General features: G+C 45.7%; 2 long non-coding RNA genes across 2 annotated transcripts; one reads left to right on the top strand and one right to left on the bottom strand.

Annotated features, from left to right (window-relative positions):
* Positions 1-3,895: 3,895 nt before the first annotated feature.
* On the top strand, positions 3,896-10,144 carry LOC131810127 (uncharacterized). Its single transcript, XR_009345426.1, has 6 exons — positions 3,896-4,090; positions 4,485-4,578; positions 4,776-4,829; positions 5,067-5,170; positions 9,410-9,566; positions 9,757-10,144. It is a non-coding gene; the product is annotated as an uncharacterized LOC131810127 (long non-coding RNA).
* Positions 10,145-14,306: 4,162 nt separating this feature from the next.
* On the bottom strand, positions 14,307-23,112 carry LOC131809502 (uncharacterized). Its single transcript, XR_009345212.1, has 4 exons — positions 22,975-23,112; positions 18,319-18,514; positions 17,709-17,845; positions 14,307-14,602 (listed from the first exon to the last, which is right to left on the bottom strand). It is a non-coding gene; the product is annotated as an uncharacterized LOC131809502 (long non-coding RNA).
* Between the last annotated feature and the right edge of the window lie 4,006 nt (positions 23,113-27,118).

Raw genomic sequence — 27,118 nt, 5'->3', positions numbered from 1 at the left:
GCATGCGCGCGCACACACATGCACGCACACACAGAGTCTCAGGGCAGGGATCCCACACAAGGCTGGCCTGGGGCTTATGCTCCCAGTGAGGTCTGCACAGATCTCCTCTCCTCCCGTCCGAGGGAGAATACGCATTAAATAGCCAAAAAAGAAAAAAGGAGAGAGAGAGAGAGAGAGAAAACAAAATATATAAAGCCAGGTTGGGAGAGACCACAGGAAAAAAAGCCGAGCTTTTTTTCTGCTTTTGGAAAAAGGAGTCTTGCTCTGTTGTTTGACCCTGGGGCCCCCAAATGATGTAGCAGCCTTGCCTCTGGCCCTCCCTGTCTCTGATGTGTACATCTCACCTCAGCAGGAGACGCCAGCCCGGTGGACACGGTCAAGTTCCTACATTTTGGAGTTTTGTCTGTTACAAAGCAGAGGGCAAGCTCTCCTGTCATTCGGGGGATGCTGAGCGGGGCCACCGGACCCACTCTGTGGGGGCTTCGTAATTCTGGGGGCTTGGAGTCCTGGGGGCTTGTCACCTGCCCCAAGCCCAACTTCCTTGTCTTGTGAGGATAATAGGCAGTATGAGTTTCAAGATCTTTTCTGTCTCTAAAAATATCTTATGGTTCTGGGTACATGATACAACCCATTTCCTGGGAAATGGCTCATTTTCTGTGAAAATCCAGTGCAATAGATAACAGATCTTCCAGTATCCTGGCAACAAAGTTTTTTTTTTTTTTTTTAATAGCTACTGGTGGTGGGAAATCAATGGAAAAGGACCTGTGTTTGAGGTGCTGTTCCATGATCCAGAGTGATTGAGAAATGTCATGGCAGCTCAGACCTGGGCTTGGTGGATGGTGGAGGGGAGGTTAGTAAGCTCTGCTTCTGCCGCTGGGCAAGGTGGCACAGGAAGGTGAGGCATAAATCACAAATAGAAAAACTACTGAAACTCTCTCTGTGACTATGTGCTGCAATTTTTGCTCTCTTTAAAAAATGTAATTATTGGGGTCTCTGGCTGTCTCCTTTGGCAGATCATGGCAACTCTTGGTCTTGGGTTTGTGAGTTTGAGCCTCACGTTGGGTGTAGAGATGACTTAAAAATAAAATCTTTTCAAAAATTACTAAAATAAAAGCGGGGGGACTCCCAGCTGGCTCAGTCATTAAGAATCTGCCTCAGGTCATGATCCCAGGGTTCTGGGATCGAGTCCTACATCCGGCTCCCTGCTTAGCAGGAAGCCTGCTTCTCCCTCTCCCACTCCCCCTGCTTGTGTTCCCTCTCTCTGTGTGTCTCTCTCTTTGTGTCAAATTAATAAACAAAATCTTAAAAACATTAAAAATAAGTAAAAAAAATAAAATTTTATTACTGGGAAGTGTTGTTCTCCAAAAGACCAGAGAAATATATCTAGAAAGGGTAAAAGGAAGTTCCAGATTGGTGGCTGAAGTGTCCCCTTCCAGATCAGCACAGAAGTCCACAGTCACCCAGGAAAGAAGGCCCCCGCCCTCATCCACATCTCTGGTATAAAAATGTCTGCCACAGAGCCGTTGGGAACATTGCACTCCGACCGTGTCCCCGCAAAACCTTTCCTGGGTTGCAGTTGAACAACTCAGCCCGTCCGAACTGACGTGGGGAATGTAGGCCACATCTCCAGTCTGAGACCTTTTCCTCTCCCCGATCGGTGGCAGATAATGTTTTAACCATAAGAAGGAGACTCGTATTCAGCATTCCTGACTTATTTTTATTTCTCCCTACAGTGGGATGGAGAGGCTAAGAAACAGTGTTATCACCTTGTTAAATGTGCCCATAAATTTTTAAATGCAGGAGAGAAAGTTCATACACACACGGGGACCTGCAGTGTTTGCCTGTGAGATTTCCGGATTATGACAAATACTTCCTATCCTTGAGACCGCTTTTATGTGTGTGCTCAGGAAGGGGTTTTGATGACACGGAGGATCTCACCATTTCTAGCTGGCGTCTCCCAGCTGGATGAGTTACCCTTCGTGGCATCGATCTTTGCCTTGTTATGTGCCAGAGACCGGCGTTCTGCGCAATAGCGTTCGGCAACAGCTTCCCGGGCTCCAGTGAGCAAAATCGTCTTTTAGGATAGAGCATGGCTGGGATTTCAGAAATCCCGTTCCTTCAGAGCGTCAGGGCTGACCCAGGAAAAGGACCAAAGAATACAAGGGGGAGATTATCATCAGGAAAATTTACAAAAGGCCACAAAGATTTTGTGATAACCGCAGATGCTTAAAACGGTTAAAAAATCACACATGCTGTTACTGCTTCAGGTTCAGACTCTTTCCTGTGACGGTGCAATTAGCGGAGAAGGAATTTCCTCCTTTCTCTGAACGAAGCTAGGCGGCAGGTCCAAGATGTCTGGAGAGAAAGCGAGAAGACAGCAGCTTCCCTTTCAGCGAACAGGAACTTCTAATTTCAGACCAGATGCAGCGATCTGCGGCAAATGTTTGACGGATAGCAACAAGTAACTAACTCCCTTCTCTTCAAAGATGTGATCGGTAAAGACCCCAAGGGTTCCAGGGCCAGGCTTCTCCCCGCTGTTCACACATTCTAGAAAAATAACTCAACCTGCCGGTACATGAGTTTTTCCCAAATGCAAAATCAGAAGAAAATATCTTAACCCATTTTGCAGAATTATTGCAGGGAAAGCACAACCATGAATAACATTTGAGAAGGGCTTGACTTGGAGCTAATTGTTAACATAAATGACTAAGCTCGCCAGGCTGTGGGGGAAGCCTGACTGGGGTAAAGTTGCAGCCTCTCGGCCCATTCACCTGTATGGGATCTCTTGTCCAGCATTAGTAAATGTCCCCTTGGGGGTCCTTAGTGACATAAAAGCCCATGGAAAGCAGAAGGCGCATCATGCCAGAGTCTGAACTTTCGATAGGAAAACTGGTACTTCTGAGCACTCTCTTGGCCCATCAGAGAAATTCTTTTTATTTTATTACATACACAGTTTCCTCTTTCCCTTGATCATCAATCAGAACCTTTTCCAGCTAAAAGGAGGGTTAGGGATATTCTAGTTTTTCCTCATTGGACCAACCCCAGGTCCCAGAGCTGAGCGGCGGTGCTGAGCTTGCTGACTCAGAGCACGGTTCAGAGGGATCACTGAGCTCAGCTCAAGGGCAGCCCCGCACCACCCGCTATGTGCGCTATTCCCACCGTAAGAGCTTTCTTCCTTGGACTCGGCTGCAGTGTGTCCTTTTATAGAAACACTCTTGCTGACAGAATGCCACAGGGCCACTCTCAGGATGGGATCCTGGGTCAGTGGATGGAAAAAGTCGGTCAGTCATTGTCTGTGGATTTCCCGAGTTAGCACACTGTGATCTTCCTTCACAATCTTATGAAACAGGCATCCGTGGAAAATGCGGGTGAGAAGTGTAAGCAACTTCTCCCAATGGTGGGAGGTCAGGCCTGAAGCCCAAATTCCAAGGCTCTCCCTCTTGTTCCTCCCCCCAAGGCATTCTCAGAGAAACTGTCTAGGACAGGTGGCCGAGGCAAGCACTTGGCCTCAAGAGGGAGGTCAGGGCTGGACTCTTGAAACCAGAGGGTAGGCTTGAAGGAACAGGCAAGAAGCCAGCTCCCAGACCCCTTGCACAAGGGGGGGCAGAGCTAAGTGGATGCCAAGGCTGGGGACGTGGGCCCCACAGTGGCACATTTCGCTTGCCCTCTGCCCTGAGCAAACCCCGCCCCGGTTACTTGTTGAGGGATGGGGCCTTGCCTCTGGGATGTAGTGGCCCTTCTGACTTCCACCAGAATGTTTCGTGCTGAGTCAACGCCTTGCAAAGTCCTTTCAGCACATAACAGCTGGTCACTGAGCCGGGGCAAGGAACACCATTCCCCCCACCCCCCCGCCCCGCCCCGGACACCCAGCGAGGTTACAAGCAGGGGACCCAGGCAGCCCGGCTGCAAGCCTGCCTCCCCCCACTTCCCAGCCGCAGCAGCTTGGGCAGGTCTTGAAGCGCCGGTGTGTCTCCGTTCCTTCATCTGTAAGACGGAGCCCGTGGTAGAGGATAACCGGACCGTCTCGCGGGGCTTGGAACAGGAAACGAGTTAGTCCACCCGAAAGTGCTTGGAGTGGACCTGGCACATAGTAGGTGCTAATCCAGGATGGCTATCATTGGTTTCTTTCTCTCTCTCTCTTTTAAAGATTTTATTTATTTATTTGAGAGAGAGAGAGAGAGAGGGCCAGCACTAGCGCAGAGAGAGGAGACCCCTCCCTGCTGAGCAGGGACCCCGATGCGGGGCTCGATCCCAGGACCCTGCGATCATGTCCTGAGCTGAAGGCAGATGCTTAACGGACTGAGCCACCCAGGCGCCCCTGTCTCTGGGTTCTGAACACATGGATCATGGCCCCGGGCAGCAATCCCCGGTCCCCTGCAGGGACCTCACCAGGACCTCATCCAGGCGGAGGACATGCTGTGATCTGAGTCAGGCCATTCCATTTCTGGACTGCTCTGACTAAGAACTTTCTTCCTTGTGTTCAGCCAAGTCCACCTCCCTGCGACTCCCACTCACCGATCCCAGCTCTGCCAGAAGGCAAATGTCAAGAAAATATTCTTGAAAGAGAGAACATAGAAGGTAAATAATAATGAAAGCCTCGGGTTGAGGAATTACAGTCTCTCTCCCAAACGTCCCCACAGCGAAGCCCAGCCTGGGGGGGTGGGGGGGGGTAGTCAGTCCTTGGAGTTAAGTTTGAAAACCAGCAGAAGTTCTTCGTGCTTCTGTGCTTCCTTCAGAAATGCACAAGACAGGTTCTTTCTCCATTTTTTTTTCAGACCCAAGTATGCTGTCAGACCGCCATGGGATCAAGTCACTCCAAATGTACAAAGGTGACAGTCACAAAGGCTACAGAGCCGTGACCTGACCTCACTTCATACGTGCTGTCTACCCCGTAATCACCGTGCACTGGGGGTGTGCCCTGGGGAGGTGATGACGCAGGGCAAGTCTCCTGTTTGCACAGCCTTTCTAGAATCACGTGTAAAATCACGGCCCATGTGTCCCTCTTTCCCACCTTTGGTGGCGTGTACTATGCTGTAAGATGAGGGCACACATTTTTTTCTGTGTAGATTGGACAGTTCAGCTCCCCAGTGACTCCTGTTAAAAAGGATTTGAAATGGAATTTTTCAGCGTTGAGAGTTGAGAAGGTTCTGGAGACCCACTACCCCCCACTGTGAGTATACAGAACACGACTAAGCCACATACGCAGAAAGGACGCGGACGGTGAGCCCAACGCTCTGTGCTTCCCACCATGGTAACAATGTCCATGTGAGGGTGAATCAGAGAGATGAGATAAAGCGACGGCGTGCGGCAAACGATGTGAGAAGCAAGCTGGAGACGGAGGGCTTGTGTGCTCTTCTGTATGATCAGACTTCGTGGAGAAGTTTACATGTAAAAATAATAATAGGGCAAAAGTAGAGGGGGTTGAATGGGAACAAGTGTATCCACAGGTTGGCCCCCGGAGAAGGTGGGTGGGTATGAGTCTATTTCTGTGCATGTTTGCTGTCTTTTGTAATTAAAAAAAAATTTTTTTTAAATGTTTTAAAAGCATAAAACATTTAAAATATTCCAAAAAAAAAAAAATGGCTTGAGCATTTCAAGAATAAATTAGTGAAAACTCAGGACACGTGTTGGCGACCCCCATCTATTTCAGGTGGGGCAGGAGTGACTTTGGTCCATAGCTCTTGGTGGTAGAAGTGTCACATAATGTTCCCAAACCAAAGGGGACTCGGCTCTGAGCATTATGGGGTCAGGCAGCTGGCAGATCAGTCATTGGTAGGGGACCGTGTGTCCTCCAAGGGCTCCTCCAAGAACCCAGGCTGAGCAGTGGACCCCAGCTCTCCAAAGCTTTCCAAGGACTTGACCCCAGAGACCCTCCAAGTCCTTCTCAAGGTCAAAGGGCCCTCTCTCCACTCCCGGTAGGCCTGACCCAAAGCCCCACAAGGTCCCCCCGCACACGGAAACATCCTGCCACGTTTCCTGGTCACTTGGGGTGAGCCTCCCTCTTTTGCCACTGGGACAATCCATTTTATCTCCCTCCTCGAGCCTAAAACAGAAAAGCTTCTTAGCACCCCACTCCCCTCCAGTGGGCACTGTAAGGAGCTCAGACCTCCTGGATTCAGCAGGGGCTTTGGGAAGGAAATGGTCTACACTCCCCTGGTGCCTTTGCCAGGGAGGAACCCCCAGAGGCAAACAGACACCCAGGATGTGGGTCTGTCCCTCAACCTCAGCAGCTCACGTGAGTGAGGGCTGGGGGTGCTTAGAAGGCCACGTGATCACTCCCTGTCTGAGTCTCCCGTGACCACCCAGAGTGTGCCTTCTGGGTAGGACGGTCCTATTGGCGACCCCTGGAGTCAGGCTTGGAGATGGGGGGTACATCAGCCTGGGTTCCATGCGGCTCACAAAGAAAAATTTGTGTTTGCCTCAGACACAGTTGTGTTCCCAGTGTTTTAAACATTAACTGGCACCAATGCCATCTCCTCCCTCTAGGTCAATCCTTCATCCCTTGGAATCAGGCACAAACAAGTGGAGTCCCAGTGGCCTCCCAACCTGATTCTGGGGACCCCTCTCTCGCGAGGCTGAGCTCCCCAGGCCTCTGGAGCACAGCGGCGTCTGGCTCACCTCCCGTTCCTCCTCCTGCCTCGAAGTGCATGGCCCACGAAGCTGGGGCCAAAGGTTCTGGCCTTGGACCTCTGTCCCCCCCGCCCTCCTGGGTCACAACCGCTAGTTTGCTGAGGGCATGAACTTTCTCCTGAATGAACGAGGGGCATTGAGTCAGCATGCAGCTGGCCCTCCTGGGCACCCGGACCCTCCCTGGCTCCACATCGCTGCCCAGGGGTCCCCTCCTCATTCACCCAGCCCCTCGAGGGTCCTCCCCCTGCTCCCAAGTCACAGACGCCCCGGGGACGGGGAGGGAACACAGGGCTGGCCGCCCCACCAGGTCATCCTCTGACCCACCTGCCACTTTCTTTCTCACAAGTGCCCAGCTCCTACCATCGGAGCCTTTTGTTTGACGGCCACTACCTCTCTCCCTCTCCCTGCATTTGGCTGGGGGAAATTGAGCCCGTGGGAGGGACTCCCCTCGACGGTGCCACGCACCCCTGCCTGTGAGGTTGCCGAATCGAGGGGCTTGGCAAGGTGCTTGCTCAGCTCCACACGCGCTCCTGGGAGCCTCCCATTTCTCCTGGGCGCCCCCACCACCTTGGATACGACCCAGTATTGCTGCCCCCGCCTAGACTCTGTGTCCAGCAAGTGTTTACTGAGCACCTGCTGCACGCCGGGCACAGACAGCTGGACAGTGCCACAGAGGTGACGGAACTCTGGACTGGATGGTAGCTTTCTGTTTATGCGACGTTTCCGGATTTTGGCCGTTGTGTTGCGGTTGTGTACAAGAATGTTTTAGGGAAGTACACAGAACACACTGCCTGTGACTTACTCTCAGATGGTTCAGGGAAAATAGGAACGTGTGTGTGTGTGTGTCCATATGTGACTGTGGGTGTGTGTATTTGCGCGGGCATGTGTGCATACGTGCGTGTGTGTACATGTGTGTACGTGTGCATGCACGTGCGTGTGGTGGGGGCGTCTGAGTAGAGAGAGCTGGAAAGGGAGAGAGACAATGATACAGCAAGCAGGCAGAGTGTGAGGATGACTCCTAAGTCCTCACCAGCTGGGTTATTATGCCAGTCCCGCATGCAGAATTGCTTGGTACAGGACACCTCCTGGGTACCCCACTGTTAACTAGGATGCACGACCCCAAATCGCTTTTTCCCCTTTGTCCCAGTGACCTCACTTTGCCCAGGCCCCCCCCCCCTGCCCCCAGGCTTCAGCTCCCTCTCCTCCTCCCCTTCATTCAAGTGGCAGGCGGGTCTTCCTTCTTCCTCTGACCGGCTCCTCTGCATCTCCTTTTCTGTTCCAGCACACAGAACCCCCACCAGGATTGCTCCAACGGCCTCCCACCTGGGCTCGTGTCCCCCAGGCTGAGCACCTGCCGTTCGGCGACATTTGCAACCAGCCCAACTTCCTATAACTCAAGAACACACTCCAAAGCATCCATTCCTCTGCCATCTCTGATTTTTTTTTTTCACAAATATTTGTTTCATCTTCCAGTTTTCTCAGAAGTCCTTGGAAGAAGGCATTGCTCCAACCCGGGACATGGCTTGTCCCGTCTGGGGTGCCGTGCATGCGGCCGGACGCCTGGCTGCGGGAGTGTAATAGACACCTAATCCATTAATGGCTTTTGCCTTATTTCTGAGTGATTCAGCGATACCAGTGCTCACCTTACATATTTGGAGTCATAATGAAAGAGAATAAAGGACAAGATCAGGACCCTAGGGCTGCTTGGGGTCCTGCCCCAGGGTGCCCCGATGTCAGGGACAATAGTCCTTGGGATCTCTCACAAGGTTCTGCCAAAATCTGGCCTGGAAGAACTAAAGGCCAATTCTGGGCAGCTCTGTATTTTCATGTTCCTGATTGAAAGCATTTAAAAACTCAGGATACGGGTTTTAGAACATAGATTTATTTCTATAAATGTTCCAAAGCTTAACCCAGTTTAAAACACACTCCCAAATTGGGTGCTGCCTCTTAGATTTCTTATTTCCCAGCCCCAAACATGTATTTTTTAGTATCGCCACAAACAGCAATTGATTCCATTTCTAGCTGCTTCCAAAACAACTCTAATGGCCCAGTCGCTGTCCAAACAAGGAAAAGTCCGGGAGGGTGAGCCCCCTTCTGTCATCATCAGAAGCCCAGTCATCCAGCTACCTGTCTCACAGCAACCCCGATCCCCTATATTTAATTCCTTGTTTCTTGATATTTCATAACTTCAGTTCATAAAAGAGAGCATGATGTCATGCCTAATAAATGCCAAAGGAGGCTTTTCGAGAAGTGACACCAAACAGAGCAGGATACCGGAGCCAAGTTTGCTCAGGCAAGGGCTCAGGTATCCGTCGTCATGTAAGTTTTCATCTGGGAAGCTGGTTCATAAACAGGGTTTGAAGAGGTTTTGATCTCTCTGAACTTGAAAGCGCTGTGGTTTGAGCCCACACAGGATGGACTCGTGAGACTCTCTGTGTCATTGGGAGAGCAGGTACGAAAACATGCATGTCCTCCCAGAGCCAGTAATATCAGGGACCGCTTCCTGTGAGTGGATTTATTTTTCACTATAATGTAAACTTCCTGTTGCGATTTTAACCGATTTCCTCCAGTCCACTTCTCGGGGGAGACGGTCATCGGTTCGTCATGACCCTCTGAACAATGCTTTAGCCTTTCTATAGGAACATAGCGTGACCGAGCTTTGTTCTGGGGACCATCTGCTTCGATTGTGTTTGTCCAGGTGTGATGTGTTTTATTTCTCCTTAATTCCCGGATTCTCTGTTTACTTTTTGAAATTAGAACATATGCTGTCTATTCACAGATCCGGAGGAAAGAAGAGTGTCTTGGCCATAGGAGGGTGTTCAAATGATGACTTGGATCATCAGATGCTAAACTCAAGACAGCTGGCTGAGCGAGCCCCGTGCTATCTCCCCTCAAAGACGATATTTGCAGGAGGAAGAAATCTCAGAGATACTCAGGTCCAACCTTCTCCCGAGTGGGCTTCCATGGAAACCCCAGCCATCCACAGTTATAGTCTTTACGGACATAAGCGAGGGGCCGTTCCAGAATTAACCATATGTTGACTCCCCCTGATTTTCTGCTGAAATAACCCAGCAAATGTATCTGGGATGATTCTAGACCCTTCTAACTGCTTCTCTCCCCCACCAGTGCAGCCCCAAGGACCCCTGGCACCGAGGTATCCAGCAGAACACAGGTGACCAGCAGAGAAGGTTCGATGCTGCAGGGAGTCACACTGTGGCTCAGAAAAGGGTGCCTCCACCAAGGCCAGGGGGCATCAGGCTTCGTGCAGAGATGGCTTGCATCTCACACACCTTCTCCCATCATCTCCCTGGACCACCGAAGAAAAATTAGAATGCAGCACCTGGGTGACTCAGTGGTTAAGCCTCTGCCTTCGGCTCAGGTCATGATCTCAGGGTCTTGGGATCGAGCCCCGCATCAGGCTCTCTGCTCAGCGGGGAGCCTGCTCCCCCCCCTCTCTGCCTGCCTCTCTGACTACTTGTGATCTCTGTAAAATAAATAAAGAAAATCTTAAAAAATATATATATATACACACACACCCCATTTTTGATTGGATCTAAACAGATGACCAGGGACCCAACTAAGTGGCTTTCAAGCTTCCATTCAACGGTGGGCCTGATAGGTGCTGAATTCTGTTCTAGGGCGAGAAGCAATGTACCTGCTCTCGTGAGCCCAGGCCAGGATGGGCAACGGGGCTGCCAGATAAAAGACTGCAAGGATGTTCTTCTGCCCAGGAACCACGCAGAGTTTATCTGAGATTCACATTTAACTGGGTGTCCTGCATTTCCATTTGTTAAATTTGGCAACCCAAAGGAAAGCCTTAGCCTAAAGGCAAGGAAAGAAGGCAGACATGATTAGGGATAGAAAAGGGCTCTCAGAGCCCATAGCGAGGGCCCCCAGCCCAAAGCTAATCAGGATTTCATAAAGCTGTGAGATCCTGAGAAAGCAATCTCCCTTATAATTTTTTTTAAGTTTCTCCTCTCAACTTTGAATATGTTTTATGCAAATGACCTGAAATTGCAAGGCTAGTCTTGTTCCCTTCGCCCCTGAGGCTCCGCCTCCCTCCTTCCCCATCCTGCTGATCCTTTGCCCTCTGGGTCCGTTGGGTGTGGCCAGTGGGAGGCACGGGCCTCAGTGACCAGCCCCAGTGCACATCCCACGCCTTGTCAAATACATCCCACCAAGATTTCCCAGTTTGACCAAGCTACCGATTTCTTGCACAGGACTGAACTAACACATTGCTTGCCCAAATTAATCTATTAGTACAGCACAAGGAATCCAAAGTCCCATTAGGACTTCTCATTTTATTTTTTATTTTTTTAAATGGACTAAATTATTATAAAATTTGTTTGGAACAAACGTATGAAGAATAGCCAAAATGTTTTTTATTTTTATTTTCCGGGAAAGTAGTACTAAAAGGGAATTTGCCTCAAAGGTTTTAAGCTCTAGTTTAAACCTTCAGTAACTAAAATAACAACAGTGAAGGAAAAGCTCAGACACAGACCTGTGTGAATGGGGGAATTGAGTATACGGTAAAAGAGAGCATGTTAAATTATCTTAAGATTATTTAATTAATAGTTTTGAGATAACGGATTCATGATTTGGAAAAAGAGAAAAAGGAATCAGCTAGATCCCTACCTCATATCTTATACCAAAGTAAATTGTAAATGACTAAAGTGTTAATGTTTAAAAATATATTGTAACATTTGACGAAAGCACAAGTAAATATTGCCATAATGCCAGGATGAGGAAAAGCTTTCTATACCAGAACAAGAAACCATAATTTTAAAAATCCTGAGATTCAAATACATAAATACTTATACTTCTGAATACAAAAACACCATAATCAAATCTAAGGACTGATGACAAGCATATTCTCTGCAAACATTAAAAAAAAATCACAGGTTAAATTATAAAGAGGTCTTCCAAATCTGTACAAAAAGATGAATTCTCCAATAGGAAAAAAAAAAATCTGTCTATGTCACAAAGACTGTGACTAACCAGTTTTCTAAACATGGCTGATAGGTTACACAAAGGTGTTTTATCACATTAGTGATCAAAGATAGTCAAGTTAAAATGGGATTTTTTTTTTTTAGACAATTACATTTAAAAATTTTAAATATGGGAGCCATTGTGGATAATGATATGGGGGGAGGTAGAAAACACACTGGTAGGATCCTTGTGTAAAGGTATTTGGCAATATTTATCAAAGATCTTAGAAAGGTCCACATTTTAGCCTGCAGGAGAAATCCAGGGACAAGTGCACAAAGATACACACGGGTATGAGCTTGGCCACTGCAGCGCTGTGTACGGTTACAAAACCTGAGAGCAGAAACAGTCTCACGGAAGGGGCCAGCGCCACGATTATCAGACTTCTTGCCCATGGAAGGCCGTGTAGGCACTGAAAACGACTGCACTGGCTGACGCGGAGGGATATCTACCATGATAGACAAACCATTCATATTGAATGATCTCTTCTCTTATCTTCCTCCACTTCTTCCTTCTCAAAAAAATCTACTTATTTGCCACTTTGCCCTCACTAGGTTGGCTATCGTCGACAGTAAGAAGTGTCGGTGAGGATGTGGGGGAACTGGGATTCTCTTCCTTCGCTGGCGGGAATGCAACCTGGTGCAGCTCTTGACTGAACACAGTCTGGCTGATAAACGCGGTAAACTATGACCCAGCAATTCCGCTCCCAGGCACATAACCAAGAGAAATAAAAGTGTACGTCCAGACAAAAAGGTGTCCACAGACTTCATAGAAGCATTCTTCATAACAGCCAGAAGGGGAACAATTAAAAGGATCCATACGCAATTGATGAATGGGTAAGTACAGCGTGGTCCATCCCAGTGATAAGACACCATCTACCATGGGAAGGAATGGAGTGCAGATACAGGATGCAACACATGTGGGCTTTGGAAACACGCAGAGTGAAAGAAGCCAGACACAGGAGACAACTAATTCAGTTGATAGGGTATGCTCACAATAGGCAAATCCAGGGAGACAGAAGGTTAATTAGCTAAAGGGTACAGGGGCTTTGGGGAGGGATGATAAATTTCTAAAATTAATGGTGGTGATGGTTGCACAATTCCACAAATATACTAAAATCTATTGAGTTTGCGGGATGCCTGGGTAAATGGGTGGATTAAATGGCATGTGCATAATATTTCAAAAAAACTGTTACAAATCTATTTGTGTACTGAGGCATGGAAAAAACTTTGGAAAGCATTTTTAATCAAAATGTTGGTAGTGGTTGCCTCTAAGGGTGGGATTATCTTAAATTTCCATTTGTGTACCCTCTAGTATCTTTTGAAGTTTGCCTAGATTGTATATCTATGTAACCAGGAAAATAAAGTAAGTCTCTTATCTTTCCAGCACTTGTTTTCAAGCCCTTAGGTCTAAGGATTCCTGTAAGTGGGGACCCCAGTCCACATCCTTATCAGATACGTGCCAGAGCCCCACGTGAACTGTACTTCTGTCCGTCAAAACATCAGAAGCAACTTTTATAATTTTGTTTTTGAAATTATTAGGCTACAAATAACTAATTTATGATTGACTATGACTTTCTCAGCAATCACCATGCAAACTTGGGAGTTTGGATGGAGGAGAAATTAGACAGCCTACAGGTTGCATTCCAATGCGATGAGTTTTTTTTATTTTTTAAGATTGTATTTTTACGTAATCTCTACGCCCAACGTGAGGCTCAAACTCACAGTCCTGAGATCCAGAGTCGCATGGTCTGCTGACCGAGCCAGCCAAGCACCGCTCCAGTGTGGTGAGTTCTTTTTCTTTCTTTTTTTCCAAACTATAAATTTTAAACTAATAATGTTGCATTTCACAGATATTTAAACATTCTTTTTTATTTCACGTTCCCCTCCCCCCACCCTGTATTTAGTAGCCTGTACAATTTTTCATGTCCCCTATATTGCTGAGGCCTGAGCCCAAGGCCTGTGGGGCCAACATCTAAGGCAGGCGTCCTCCCCATTTTCTCACCCAAGGGTATGTCCACATCTGCCCTCAGCACCTAATACAGTGCCTAACAAATGATCTGAATTCACTAAATATCTTTGGATTAATCAATTTATGGAGGCTTCAAATCTTTCAAACCTTCCTTATGAAGCACAATTTTATTTAAAAAGTCTTTCCTCCTTTCCAGACCTCCATAGGTAATGGAGGTCCTATGTTTGTGTTCTTCCGTTAAAAACCCTTCTCATTCTCGATAAAGTAATCAAGATGCCTCTTAGTCAGCTGTCTTATTAATGAGACAATTCTGGCTTGTTTACTCACTAAAAAAAAAAAAATTATGATCAGTCTACACCCTGTCCAGTGTCTATATGTCTTTGTCAACACTTACTGGGATAACATTTCATAAATGTTTGACTGATGTAATACGCAGGTAGTATGAGTACCCTCTAAATCACACTAGTCATTGTTGTTCATAATGCTAGTGTTACTTAGTCTGTGCTCATCCGTGGTCCCATGTTCTTTCTCTTTCCATCTTGGACCTAGTTATTCCCATTCCAAATGGGAATGATGGTATTTTCTTCTATAACTTCTGTCTTGTAATTTTCTACCAACTTTTATAATTTTTAAGACACAATTAAATTTCATTCCTGGTTTACAGAAATCTTTTCTCCTAGAGGGTCCATGCATACTGGGCCAGCTGTTGAAGTTTCAGTTATTAAAAACCAATATTGGACCTACCATAAATAACGCTCATAAAGTAAACTTCTGGGATACAACAGAACATCTGAAATTTTATTTTAAATACTCAAGAGTTAGAACTTTTAAAATCTGATTGTTGTATTTTAAAGGCTTAACATTGCAGCGTGGGAAGTGTCAGTCTGATGCTGTCTCTCTCTTGTAGGTTCGTTTGCAATGGGCTCACCTTCAGTTGCTGATGGAAAGGCAAATAATGTTTCTTTTTTCTCTAACATCTTCATTTATTCATACTTTTTAATGTGCTTCTCTATGTCTGGAGAGAAGATAATGTATCTTTAATATATTATAGGGACTTTTTCTCATGTGAGACTTCGATGTGTTCCATGTAATTCACCCCACAGGATGTGGAGACTTCCCAGATGGGACTTCTCCTGAAAGGTTCATCATTGGGGTAGATTTTAATATAAATGAAATACAGCCCTTAAATATTTTGCTTCATGTTACGAATGCAAGTCACTGAGGAATTCCATGGTGAGAATTAAAAAACGATCTGATGTCTCTTGTTCTGCCTTGTACAATTATTTACATTTTAACAGACCCTCACAAGGCTCTTCTTAAAGTTATCCAGCTAACACCCTCTCTCTATTCACATCAAGTGTCAACCTATTTCCCTATTTCTTTATTTTTTGAGTGTACTTAATCATTATTTTTGCACACAAAATTAACATCTCTCACATCACCAAAAACTACAGCCTCTTTTTCTCACAATAACAATTATGCATTGATTCTTCAGCTGATGGAATTTTAAGATAAGGAGCAAGTAGAAGATATTTTCTCCAAGGAACATCTAAAACACTCACCCATATTTTGAAAGGGAATACACCAATATTAACACGACATTTGAATTATATTCCTGTTTATATTCCTGACATGAAGCTGGTGAGTTATGGTGGCAGCTTTTGCGATCACATGCTCAAGGTCAAGGATGCTAGAAATGGTGTGGTTGGAGGCAGGCATTTGGCTCCCCTGCCAAAGCCAAAAGGCAGATTTGGGGAAAATACTAGAGCCAACGCTCAATTCTGGTGCAACCCTATGTCATCAGAGAGCATGGACTTTGGAGCCAGTTAGCCTGGTTTTGAATCCTGGTTCTGTGTAAACTTGAATGAGTTACTTTCTGGGCCTCTGCCTCCTCATCCATAAAATGGGAATAATAGAGTCCCTGCCTCATTGGGTTGTGGTGCTTAAGTGTGTCTGTCATATAGGAAGTACAAGTGTGTAAGTATTTGCTGCCTATGCTCTTATTATTAACTGGTATGAATGACCCCGAACTCATGACGTATTGCTTTTAATGAACTCTCTTCTCAAAATGAAAGAAAAGAGGAAAACAAGAAACAAGTGACTGGAGCAGAGACCTTTTGTGTGGCTTAGAAAATTTTGTACGAATATAAAAAATGGAGTTAATCATACCTCCCTATCATTTTTGCCCCACAGAAAGGATTTTAATTATCCAAAAAAATGTTTAATGACTTTAAGGTGGAAATCGTCAAACATGCGCAAAGGTAGAGAGAGCAGCCACACTCCGCCACACTCCACCTTCTGGTTTAACAGGGCTCATTTGATCCGAATCCCCAAATCCCTAGCATCACTGGCTGTGTAACAGACAGAGAGGCATGGAGACTTACACTCTTCACTGGAGTAAACAGATGGGGACGCTGGAATCAATAGGTCTGGCACCCATGTAAGGTCTACATGCCCTGCATGATGGTTGAGGAGCTGTAGGCTTCAGCAAGAGCTTTATCTATATGACTGACTTAATCCTTACAACTACCCTGCAAAGAAGCTACCATCATCTCTATTCACATTTTTTTAAAAAACAAACAGATAATCATATCCAAAAATGGGCAGAAGATATAACAGACACTTCTCCAATGAAGACAGACAAATGGCTATCAGAAACATGAAAAAATGTTCATCATCACTAGCCATCAGGGAGATTCAAATTAAAACCACATTCAGATACCACCTTATACCAGTTAGAATGGCCAAAATTAGCAAGACAGGAAACAACATGTGTTGGAGAGGATGTGGAGAAAGGGGAACCCTCTTACACTGTTGGTGGGAATGCAAGTTGGTGCAGCCACTTTGAAGAACAGTGTGGAGATTCCTCAAGAAAATAAAAATAGAACTTCCCTATGACCCTGCAATTGCACTACTGGGTATTTACCCCAAAGATACAGATGTAGTGAAAAGAAGGGCCATCTGTACCCCAATGTTTATAGCAGCAATGGCCATGGTCGCCAAACTGTGGAAAGAACCAAGATGCCCTTCAACAGACGAATGGATAAGAAAGATGTGGTCCATATACACTATGGAGTATTATGCCTCCATCAGAAAGGATGAATACCCAACTTTTGTAGCAACATGGATGGGACTGGAAGAGATTATGCTGAGTGAAATAAGTCAAGCAGAGAGAGTCAATTATCATATGGTTTCACTTATTTGTGGAGCATAACAAATAACATGGAGGACACAGGGAGATGGAGAGGAGAAGGGAGTTGTGGGAAATTGGAAGGGGAGGTGAACCATGAGAGGCTATGGACTCTGAAAAACAACCTGGTCTTGAAGGGGTGGGGGGTGGGAGTTTGGGGGAACCAGGTGGTGGGTATTAGGGAGGGAACATATTGCATGGAGCACTGGGTGTGGTGCAAAAACAATGAATACTGTTACGCTGAAATTAAAAAAAAAAAAAAAAGAAGAAGAAGAAGCACAGAGAGGTGAAGCCACTCAATCAAGATCACATAGTCAGAAAGTGGCAGTCATTGCTGGTACGAGATTCTGTACGCTATCGGCCTCACTAGTAAATCTTTCCTGATTACCCCCATGTCTCCAATGTGGCCACACCATGACATGCGTGAAAACCCACAAGTATGGCCTTGTTTTTGACAGGTTCTCACTTTTCCTCCATCTCATCTGTCCTTTGAGATTCCATATCAGGCTCCAAAAGGCTGAAGAGCATGAACACAATGATACTCAAATACCTTCTGGCTAAATGACCCAATCACATAAAAACTATTTAACCCTTAACACCTCCAGATGCTCAAAATATTTGGTGATGATAAAAATGAGGCAAAAGTGGCGAGACAAGATCTGTGAAAGATGATGGATAACCTGTTTTATCAGCATTGGATGGGTCAAAAAGCCCAGAGAAGAGAACACTTCTACGTGCCTCCCAAGGTGCAGGTTTCAAATGCTTGAGGGTTCTTGTGATTTTCTACTTTCAGGCCTTGTCCTGGCATCATTTCACATCTGTGTTTTCATCTCTATGAATTCCTGAGAATGCAATCATATTACCTAAGTCACACTCTATCTGCCCGAAAACAAATATGCAAACAAAAAGCTTCAGAAAGCTCAGTGATTACCTGAAATTGATGCCAAGGAAGACTGACATCATGACCAGCAAAGAGGAGGCTGATGAAATGAAGCAATCAATCATAGTTTTGCAAAGTTTTTGTTGTCCAGAACGGCACAAATCTTTCTTTTGGTTGAGATGAATCACCTAGTTCAGGAAACGAGGTGATTTTAATAAGTAATAATCGCAATGACACATCTTATTTGTAATATTTACAAAGTGTTCTTGACATCATCAAGGTCATGGTCTTGAAGAGAAAAGAGCACGAATGTTCACTGAGCACATATATGCCAAGCAATTCCGTTTGCACGGTAAAAATCTTGGGAAGGTAGGTGTGATTATTCTCCATTTCCAGATGAGGACAAAAACTCAGAGAGATTAAGGAGTATACCCTGAATCACACAGCTAGAAAATGGCAGAGCAAAAACTAGGAACCCAGTTCTACCCAGCCCTAAAGCCTGTAAGCAGTCTTTTTGCCTCTTAGACTATCCTGAGAAAAGCTTTGAGAAATTATGTGGTTTCATTAATTTCCCAAAGATTTAGTTTTAACCCTATGCCTAATCAGAAAATAGCATTTTCTCAAGATGCAAAACTTAATAGAACTACCATTGAGGAAGTACCTGAGTCGTCAAGTCACTGGCTTTGATTACTGGCAAAGGTATGTCATCTTGGGAGTCGTATTCTCCAGTGCTGCCTGGCGAAGATTGTGGAAACCTATGTCACAATATTCATAATCCTCCCAAATATAACTGGATTAAATCTATTTATTAAAGGGAAGACACTATTATACCAGGAAAAGTCCTGTTTGGGAGACACCTAAAGCAAAAAGATATGGAAAATCATGAGAATAAAGGATGGAAAAAGATATGCCAGGAAAATAATAGCTGAAGGAGAACAGACATGACTATGTCAATGGCACAAAAAATGGATTCTAAGACAGAAAATGTGACTATATAATGATATAATTTTCAATTCACCAGGAAGACATAAGAGTTCCAAGTGTATATGCACCTAATAAAAAAGTTTCACATCATATAAGTAAAAACTTAAAATATAAGGAGGAATTGACAAATCTACCAACAGTTCTCTCTCAATTACTATTAAGTCGAGCACCAAAAAACACTCAATAAATATATTTGAACAATGGTGATCTATAAATCACCATAAAATCCTGAATATAAAATGTATCTTATATTTTAATATATAAAATCCTGAATATTTATATTTAAAATGTCAAATATAAAATCCTGAATGTAAACATCAGAAAATATTCAGAAAATTTTTCTGAAACACACATGAAATGGTTACAAAAATTAGCCACATAGTTGGTCATAAAGTCCATCTTAATGAATGTCAGAAAATAAGTATCACATCCATTACCTTCTTTAAATACAATATAATTAAGTAGAAGTCAATAATAAAGAACAGGAAGTTTTCATATATTGGAATTTTAAAAATAGAATTCTGAATAATATATGACTCCAAAAAGAAATAATCATGAAAATTTAAGAATATTTAGTAGAACAATAATGAAAAACATGTACTTGTGTGTTACAGTGAAAGCGGCGCTCAGAGGGAAACACATTGTCCTAAATACTTGATTTTACAAAGAACAGTTAGCTCCAAATTAATGAGCTAACTCCAACTAAAAACATAAAGAAAAAAACCCACAACATCCATCCAAAGAAACAGAAGAGAGAGGATAACAAAAAAGAAGAGGCATCAGTGAATGAGGTCAGTGGGGAATGCCATACACTGGAAAGAACTGAAAAAGCTAAATGCTGGTCCTTTGGAAAGACTAACAAAATAGACTAATTTCTGATGACACTGCTTAAGAAAAAAAGGCACAAATATTTAAACACAAATTCAGTAGAAGGTATTTAATTACATATATAGCAGAAATAAAAAAGTGAAATCAATAGACAGTTTTATACTGACATACTTGACAGATAAAGTAGACACGTTTCTGGAAAAATGCAATTTATCAATAGTGACTCAAGAAGAAATAGAAAGTTCGAATAGCCCTACAATTATTTTAAAAATTGAAACAGTATTAAAAGTCCTACCAAAGCAAAACACCAGGCTGAGATGGTTTCACAGATCAGTTCCTACAAATTTTCATGGAACCAATCATTCCAATCTAACAAAGCTTCTTCATGTATTCAGGAAAAATGACATCACTCTCCAACTCATTCTATGAGCTCAGTGTAATCTTAATTTATAAAATCAGGCAAGGTCAGTAAGAGAAATGGAAATTACAACTCAATTTCTTTCATAAATACTGGTGCAGAATCCTTTTAAAAATTAGCAAAATAGGTGTACCTGGGTGGCTCAGTCAGTTACGTGTCTGCCTTACGAGTCCTACGTCAGGCTCCCTGCTCAGCAGGGATCCTGCTTCTCCTTCTTGTACTCCCAGTGCTTGTGCTCTCTCTCTGTCATGTAAACTTAAAAAATCTTTTTAAAAAAGTTAACAAAATAGATCCAGCCATGTTTTAAAAATACCATGTTAAATTATTCCAGGAGTGCAAGGTTGGGTTGACTTCAGGAGTGTCATTGCCTAGTGAAGAATTCACTTTACCCAAAGAGTGACTTGGCCTTTGTTCTAGTTCCCGGGAACTATCCCCTAAACTCTTGAAATTTCCTGAGTAAGAAGAGTGTCTTTGTTATTCATGGGCCACACTTGAGAGTTTACCCAATAAGATGACTCATGGTGGGAACTATTCTTGCCAGAAAGACCAGCTATGTGATTAGAGAGCTGGGGCTTTGGGCCACTTGAAATCAGCCTGACTTGAATGGGGGTGGACAGCAGCGGTGTTGCTGGAAAATGAAGTCAAAACCACGTGGGTAATAATTCAACCAATCAGACCTATGTAATGAAGCCTTGATCAAAAATCTGGACACCAAAGCTTGGGTGAGCTTCCTGGACAGGTCATACTCTGCATATTCCTACCCTTTGGTGCTAGGAGGGTAATGCCTCCCTGAGGACACAAAACCTTCGTGTCTGAAACTCTCTCAAGTTCCAGATTCTGCTTTATGTATCTCTTCCACTGGGGGTTCTGTCTTGGATCCTTTTGCTAAAGAAAACTGTAGTAAAAGTATAACACTTTCCTGAGTATGTGAGTCCTCCTAGTGAGCCCAGGGAGTCCAGATCTCAACCGTGTAGCCAGCTCATCTGAGAGAGGGTGGTCTTGGGGATTTCTGAACTTGCAGCAGGTGTCAGAATTTGGGGGCAGACTTGCCAGTCTGGAGGACTGTGACCTTCAGCTTGACTTTGGACAACTCTGGGCTGACATCTTCCACCACCACAGATTGAACAGGAAAAAAAAACTTTTGATAATCTCAGTGCAAGCATGCAAAGAAAAAAAAAAGATAGCACTGATAAAATTCCTCCTCATTTTGATTTAAAAAAGAAACTTTAGTAAACCAGCATTCCAATAAAACTTTCTTAACCTCACAGAGACTATAAACAAACAAACAGTAGAAATATAAACATGTTCAATCGATGGGAGCAAAACAAAGTTGCCACTTTTACTGCTCCCCCCCCAAAAAAAATTGCTGAGGGACGGATAATGCACAATGAATGCAATAACCAGGAAAATAAATTCAAGGATTAGAAAGGAATAAACAAGATGGTAACTATTTCCTGGAGATGTAATTTCTTATATATATAACCCAAAAGAATCTTTAGATATATTTTCTGAAATAGTAAGATAGTTTAGCAAAATGGCTGCCTACAAAAGCTGATGAAAACTCAGTCACATATGATAACAGATCATCCTGGACACAAGGTGTGAGGCAGGGAAAAAGGTCCCAGAAGACTGTATACAACAGTCATTGCCAGTAAAACTAAATAATAAACAAGCATACAAACATTTGAAATGAATCCCTCTCTCTCTATATTTTGAAAAACACTGACTCACACACAAAAAAAGTATCAACCACAGTTTTTTTCAAAAGCTGCAAACAGGAGACACCTTACATATCCAACAAAAAATAAATAGGGAAACAAAGTATAGTGTGTTCATACAATCAAATGCTGCTCTACAATAAAAAGAAAGAACTCCAGATACTCTCAATGACGCGGATGAATTTCAAAACATTATGGTGAACAACAATTTTTTTTTAAACTAGACACAAAGAGTAGATATTGTGTGACTTGGTGTATATGGAATTTTAAAATAAGCAAAAGTAATTTACAGAGGAGAGAAAAGAGCCCTGGCCACCTCTGGTAGGGGAGAGAGGATTGGCTGGCAAGGTATACAAAGGAACTTTCTGGGGTAAGAAATATATTTTTTGATGCTGTTCTGTGGGTGCAAACACTTCTCAGAATTCCTCAATCTATACACCAAAAACCTGCACACTGTTTTTATAAATTATAAAATATAAATTTTTATAAATTATAAAAATATAAATTTTTAAAAAGGAACACACGAGGGAGCCTGGGTGGCTCAGTTGGTTAAGTGTCGGAATCTTGGCTTCAGCTCAGATCATGATCTCAAGGTCCTGGGATTGAGCCCTGGGTCAGGCTCTGTGCGCGGACTCTGCTGGTCTCTTTGCCTCTGCTCCTCACCTGGCCCCACCCCATTTTCTCTCTCTCTCAAATAAATAAGTAAAAAAAATTTTTTTTCTTAATTTAAAAAAGAACATATGGAAAGAAATTTTATAAGCTAGAAAAAAAGTGAAGTCTTTAGAAACACAGAATTTAAGACTGAAATTCCCTGGGTTTTGGGGGGAGAGTAGATAAGTAGGGAAAAGGAAGGATCACAAATCGTTGGTGACATCCTAGTTGCGGATTTGGGTGTGGGTCCCAGGTTTCGTGATCTTACACCTTATTTAACATACTTGTTACATTCAATCCTTCAAAGTATCAAATCATGTGTTTTTTAAGATCTTATTTATTCATTTGTCAGAGAGAGGAACCACAAGCAGAGGGAGAGGCAGGCAGAGGGAGAAGCAGGCTCCCCGCTGAGCAGGGAGCCCAGTGCCGGACTCGATCCCAGGACCCTGGGATCATGACCTGAGCGGAAGGCACATGCTTCACCGACTGAGCCATCCAGGCGTCCCTCAAATAATATATTTTTAAAGATACTGAAAGCAAATTATCACTTTAGGGTGGAAAAAGTTGAAAAAAGTTTCATGAAGGAAGTAGTACTTGAGGGAGAGAGAAAACTTTTATAGACAGGATTAAACGGAAACTCCAGAGAGAATGCCGATTTTAGAACTGGCAAACTGCTGCCTTCACTGAGCGACACACAGACTGCAATCTGTAAACTCACAGACGTAAGACAGAGCATGTTCTTGTCGAATGACTGAAGCACTTTGTAGCCCATTTTTCGTCGTTTCTTCTCCTAGAACAGAGCTCTCGGGCCGCCAACAGGACAGACGTTATTAAGCACGCGGACCAGGTCATAGACTACTTTCAAAGAGCCGAACATGTATGTAGCAGTCGGTTAGAGAAATGTGTCTGGCATTGGACTGGAGTCTGCAGTGGGTTAAACAGAGCACTAAAAATCAATGCGCTTTCTTTCTAGGGTTATTATTGAATTAACGTACATGCCAAGCTGATAAGGCAACATGTTCCCTGATGTCTGCGTGCGTGCATGTCTGTGTCTGAGAAGGACGTTTACACGGTATTGGCTCAAAGAGTGCCGCTGTTTTTGATACACACGTGAAATTACTGAATGTTGTTGGGACTTAACAGTGTAATATTTAAGAACTGCAGAACTGGGGCACCTGGGTGGCTCAGTGGGTTGAGCCTCTGCCTTCAGCTCAGGTCATGATCTCAGGGTCCTGGGATCGAGCCCCATATCGGACTCTCTGCTCAGCGGGGAGCCTGCTTCTCCCTCTCTCTCTGCCTGCCTCTCTGCCTGCTTGTGATCTCTGTCTGTCAAATAAATAAATAAAATATTAAAAAAAAAAAAAAAAAGAACTGCAGAACTCCCAAAATCTCATGTGCGGAGGACCTGCGGTTGGTTGGGTTATGGAAAATGTGGATCTAAGCGAGCCATGGTGAAAAGTGAAAATAGACAACTCCTCACCATCGCGGCATCACTTAAACGGAGCGTTCTCTTCGCACACGGGTCTGGGGATCAGAGTTGGGTTTTGCAGAAGTGCCTCATGCTGGTCCAGGAGGGCCATACATCCCCAGTCTGGCAACTCCGCTCGGCTGTCGCATGTCTGCTTTCCTTTCCTTCCTGCCCTCTCCGTAATCGTGAGCACCGAGAAGGAGCCCTGGGACAGCAGGTCCACATCCCCTGGGACGGAATGTGCTAGAAACACAAACCTCCAGGCTCCGCCCCAGACCTGCTGAATCAGAAACCTCAGGGTAGGGCTTGGCTCTGTATTTTTGCACAATCTCCTCACGCTTCTGAGGCATGCTAAGTTTGAGAACCACTGTTCTTGATCAAGAACTTTCTGTTTCTTTCAGTTCCTCAGACTTCACGGTAAAAAGACAAACAAACCAGAAGTAAACAAGCTCGCCCCTGTCGGGATCACGACCTGCTCCTGCCCCGGGAAGGGAAGGTTCCTGCACGCACGGCCTCCTATTTGTTCCAATGTGCAACACACCGGGGGAGTATCCTTGGATTCCTTTCCCTCCTTGATATGGAGTCCTGTCCCCTAGGCGTGTCCCAGGTCACCCACTGCCATGCATCTCCTTGACCACACCCCTGTTGGAGCCACCGAGGTCTCACGACTGGATTCTGCAATAGAACCCTCCCTCATCTGGCCGTCTCCACCACCGACAGCCACAGTCCATTCTCTGCCAGTAGCCAGGAAGCTGTCTCAAAGCACAAGTCGGATTCCACTGCTCCCCTGCTCAAACTCCTGTTGATGAACCTGGAGCGACCGTCAGACCCTCTTCTCCACGCTGAAAAGCTCTTTCTGACCGACTCCTGCCAAACTCCCACAGCGCTCACTGTTGCTCCCCATACCTCGCTACATTGACCTTCTTTCCTGAAACGTATCTGGGCTTGTTTCTACCTCTGGACCTTTGCGCAAGCTGTTCCCACCTGCCTAGAAGGTTCTCCTCAACTCTGTAAAGCTGGACTCTTCTCGTCATTCACATCACAGTTGAAACAACAGACTTCTGCAGCCTGTCTCATCTAAAGTGACTACATCTGACGCCATCTAGCTCTGGGTTTTTCTGTCTGCCTTCCCCCACCGCAACCTCACAGGACAGAGACCATCGGGGTCCTCTTCACCATCCCTGCAACTAGAGCAGAGCACACAACAGGTGCTCAATAACCATTAGCAAAGGATGGACACCTGCGGATGGAGAGTGGGGCAAGCTGTCTCTGCGGGGCCGTGTGCTTCTGTCTTTCCTGGCTGCTCACAAAAGCCTTCCGTGTGAGGGCTGCACCTGTCTCTTGAGAAGCTTTGAGGTCAGATTGGTGCTTCTGTTAGAGGCACCACTACCTGAGTTACGCTTTATTTAGAATTTCCAGAGTCTAGAAAGCTACTGCTCTCCATAGATATCAAAATACAAAACAGCCCTCCAGATTCTCGCGCTCTGTGCGCAGGGTCACTTAGAATTCTCTCCTCTCCATGCTTATAAGCCTATGATTATATACATTTCTAAAAAATTAAGAAAGAAAAACCCCAAATCCTACCTATCCTTCTTCACAGATTCCTGCACTATCCCAACTCGCTTCAGCCGCCCCCCCCCCCCCCCGCCATCTCTCCCAGCGGCTTTCTTGCGCTGCTGCCCCTCCTCCATGGTCGGCCCCTTCCCCTGCAACAGGCCACCACTGCGGCCTGGACCAGCCTTTGATAACGAGCATGTCAGGACATCGATTCCCTGCTTTGACCCTCCCACAGCTCTTCCCTGGGGGTAAGAAAGTCCCTGGATATCACAGGGCGCTTTGCTGGTCAGCTTGGACACCCCCCGCCCCGCCCCGACCATCTGCAGCGAAGGCGGACCCCGCGGAAGGAGCCCAATTCAGGGCAGCCGCATCTGTGTTACCAGAACTGTCAACCGTCAGCCGCCTCTACCTCCCCTCTCCATCACTCCCCCCCGAGAGAAAAAGCGCTGTCGCAACCCTACAGGGGGGAACACTAAGGCTGCCTTGGATGAGGTGTCCTCCACCAGTGGATGGTGAAGCAGGGGGTTGGAGAGAGGCTTCTGAGTCCTGAGTGCCCGGCCCTGACCCAGTAGCAGAGCGGGGCTCCGGGGGACCGCTATGTCTGCGCAGCCCTAGCTCGCGCTGGGGCTTCCCCCCCGGCCCCGGAGGCTCTGGTAGGGGGCTCCTTAGGACCAAGGTGACACCGGCCACCAGCTGGTGTGCACTCAGGAGCCACCATGTACCGGCCAGGTCCTCACCGCCTCTAAACTTCTTCCCCACGAGGAGGAGGGGAGGGATGGGCTCTGTCCCGGCACTGCCCCGTGGGCTGTGGGCTGCAGACCCCGGGAGCGGGTTGACACGGATGGCCACCAACGCGTCCCACCGCACCCACAGGCAGGTGTGTGACCCGCGTTCCAGGGCAGCCCCTCGGTGTTGCTGATGAACTTGCACTGGAGCGGGGTGAAACTTTGGCCCTGGCCACGTTTTATTTTTTTATGTTTTTAATTAAATTGCCTGGGTCACTGACACCCTGCAGAGACTATGAAACGCAGCCCTGCATTTTGTTAATGATACACCATCTGTTTGTTCACACTGTGCGGTCACATGGTCCTTGCTCGCGGAACATCCTGTCTCACTGGCCTAAACCAGTTTGTGGGTGAAATGCTCGGGCTGCGTGCCAGCGGGTCTCTCTCCCTGCCTGCCTCATTCTTCCTTTTCGCTCCTTCCTTCCTTTCTTCCTTCTCCCGTTCCTCACTTCCTCCCTGCCTCCCTCCCTCTCCTGCCTCACCCATTTTAAGATTGGCTGTTGACCCCAAACTTGTCAGCTGAATTTGGGTCACTGCTCATGCCCCCAGCTGCCCCGTTTCTGCTGCAGTTTTCTGGCCTGACTTCTGAGAGGTGCTGGTGGAGACCCGGTGGGCTCAGGCAGCTCAGATCACAGGGCGAGAGCCCACAGCAGACACTGGGGGGCGGTGCTGCCCACCCCGGCTCAGAGGTTGCAGAGAAATCCGAGGACTGCCCCGGAGGACCCCTCTGACCCGACCCCGAGTGTCACGGACTCGTCCTCCCCTGTAACATTCGTGACAACGGGCTCATCTCACATGGTAATTAGATCAGATCCTCGGAGAGCAGTGCAGCTGGGCATTTTTAAGAGCTTTACATCTTATGCATTTCCATGAAGACTGGTCCGCAAAAAGGAAAAGTAAGGGAAGCTCTGATTTTGACCCTTCCCTGGGGATTGCCAATGCTCTTGGACCCCAGCAGAGAGGGAGGGAGAGGCCAGGCTGCTTTGCAGGGGTGCCCACCACCATGGACGGGACCCCGTTGCTGGCCTCGAGGAACCCCGTAATCATATGAA

The sequence above is a fragment of the Mustela lutreola genome, chromosome 10 (genome assembly GCF_030435805.1).
Source record: "Mustela lutreola isolate mMusLut2 chromosome 10, mMusLut2.pri, whole genome shotgun sequence".
Lineage (NCBI taxonomy): Eukaryota > Metazoa > Chordata > Mammalia > Carnivora > Mustelidae > Mustela > Mustela lutreola.
The sequence above is the reverse complement of the archived record's forward strand: the minus strand, read 5'-3'. Positions and strand labels throughout refer to the sequence as shown.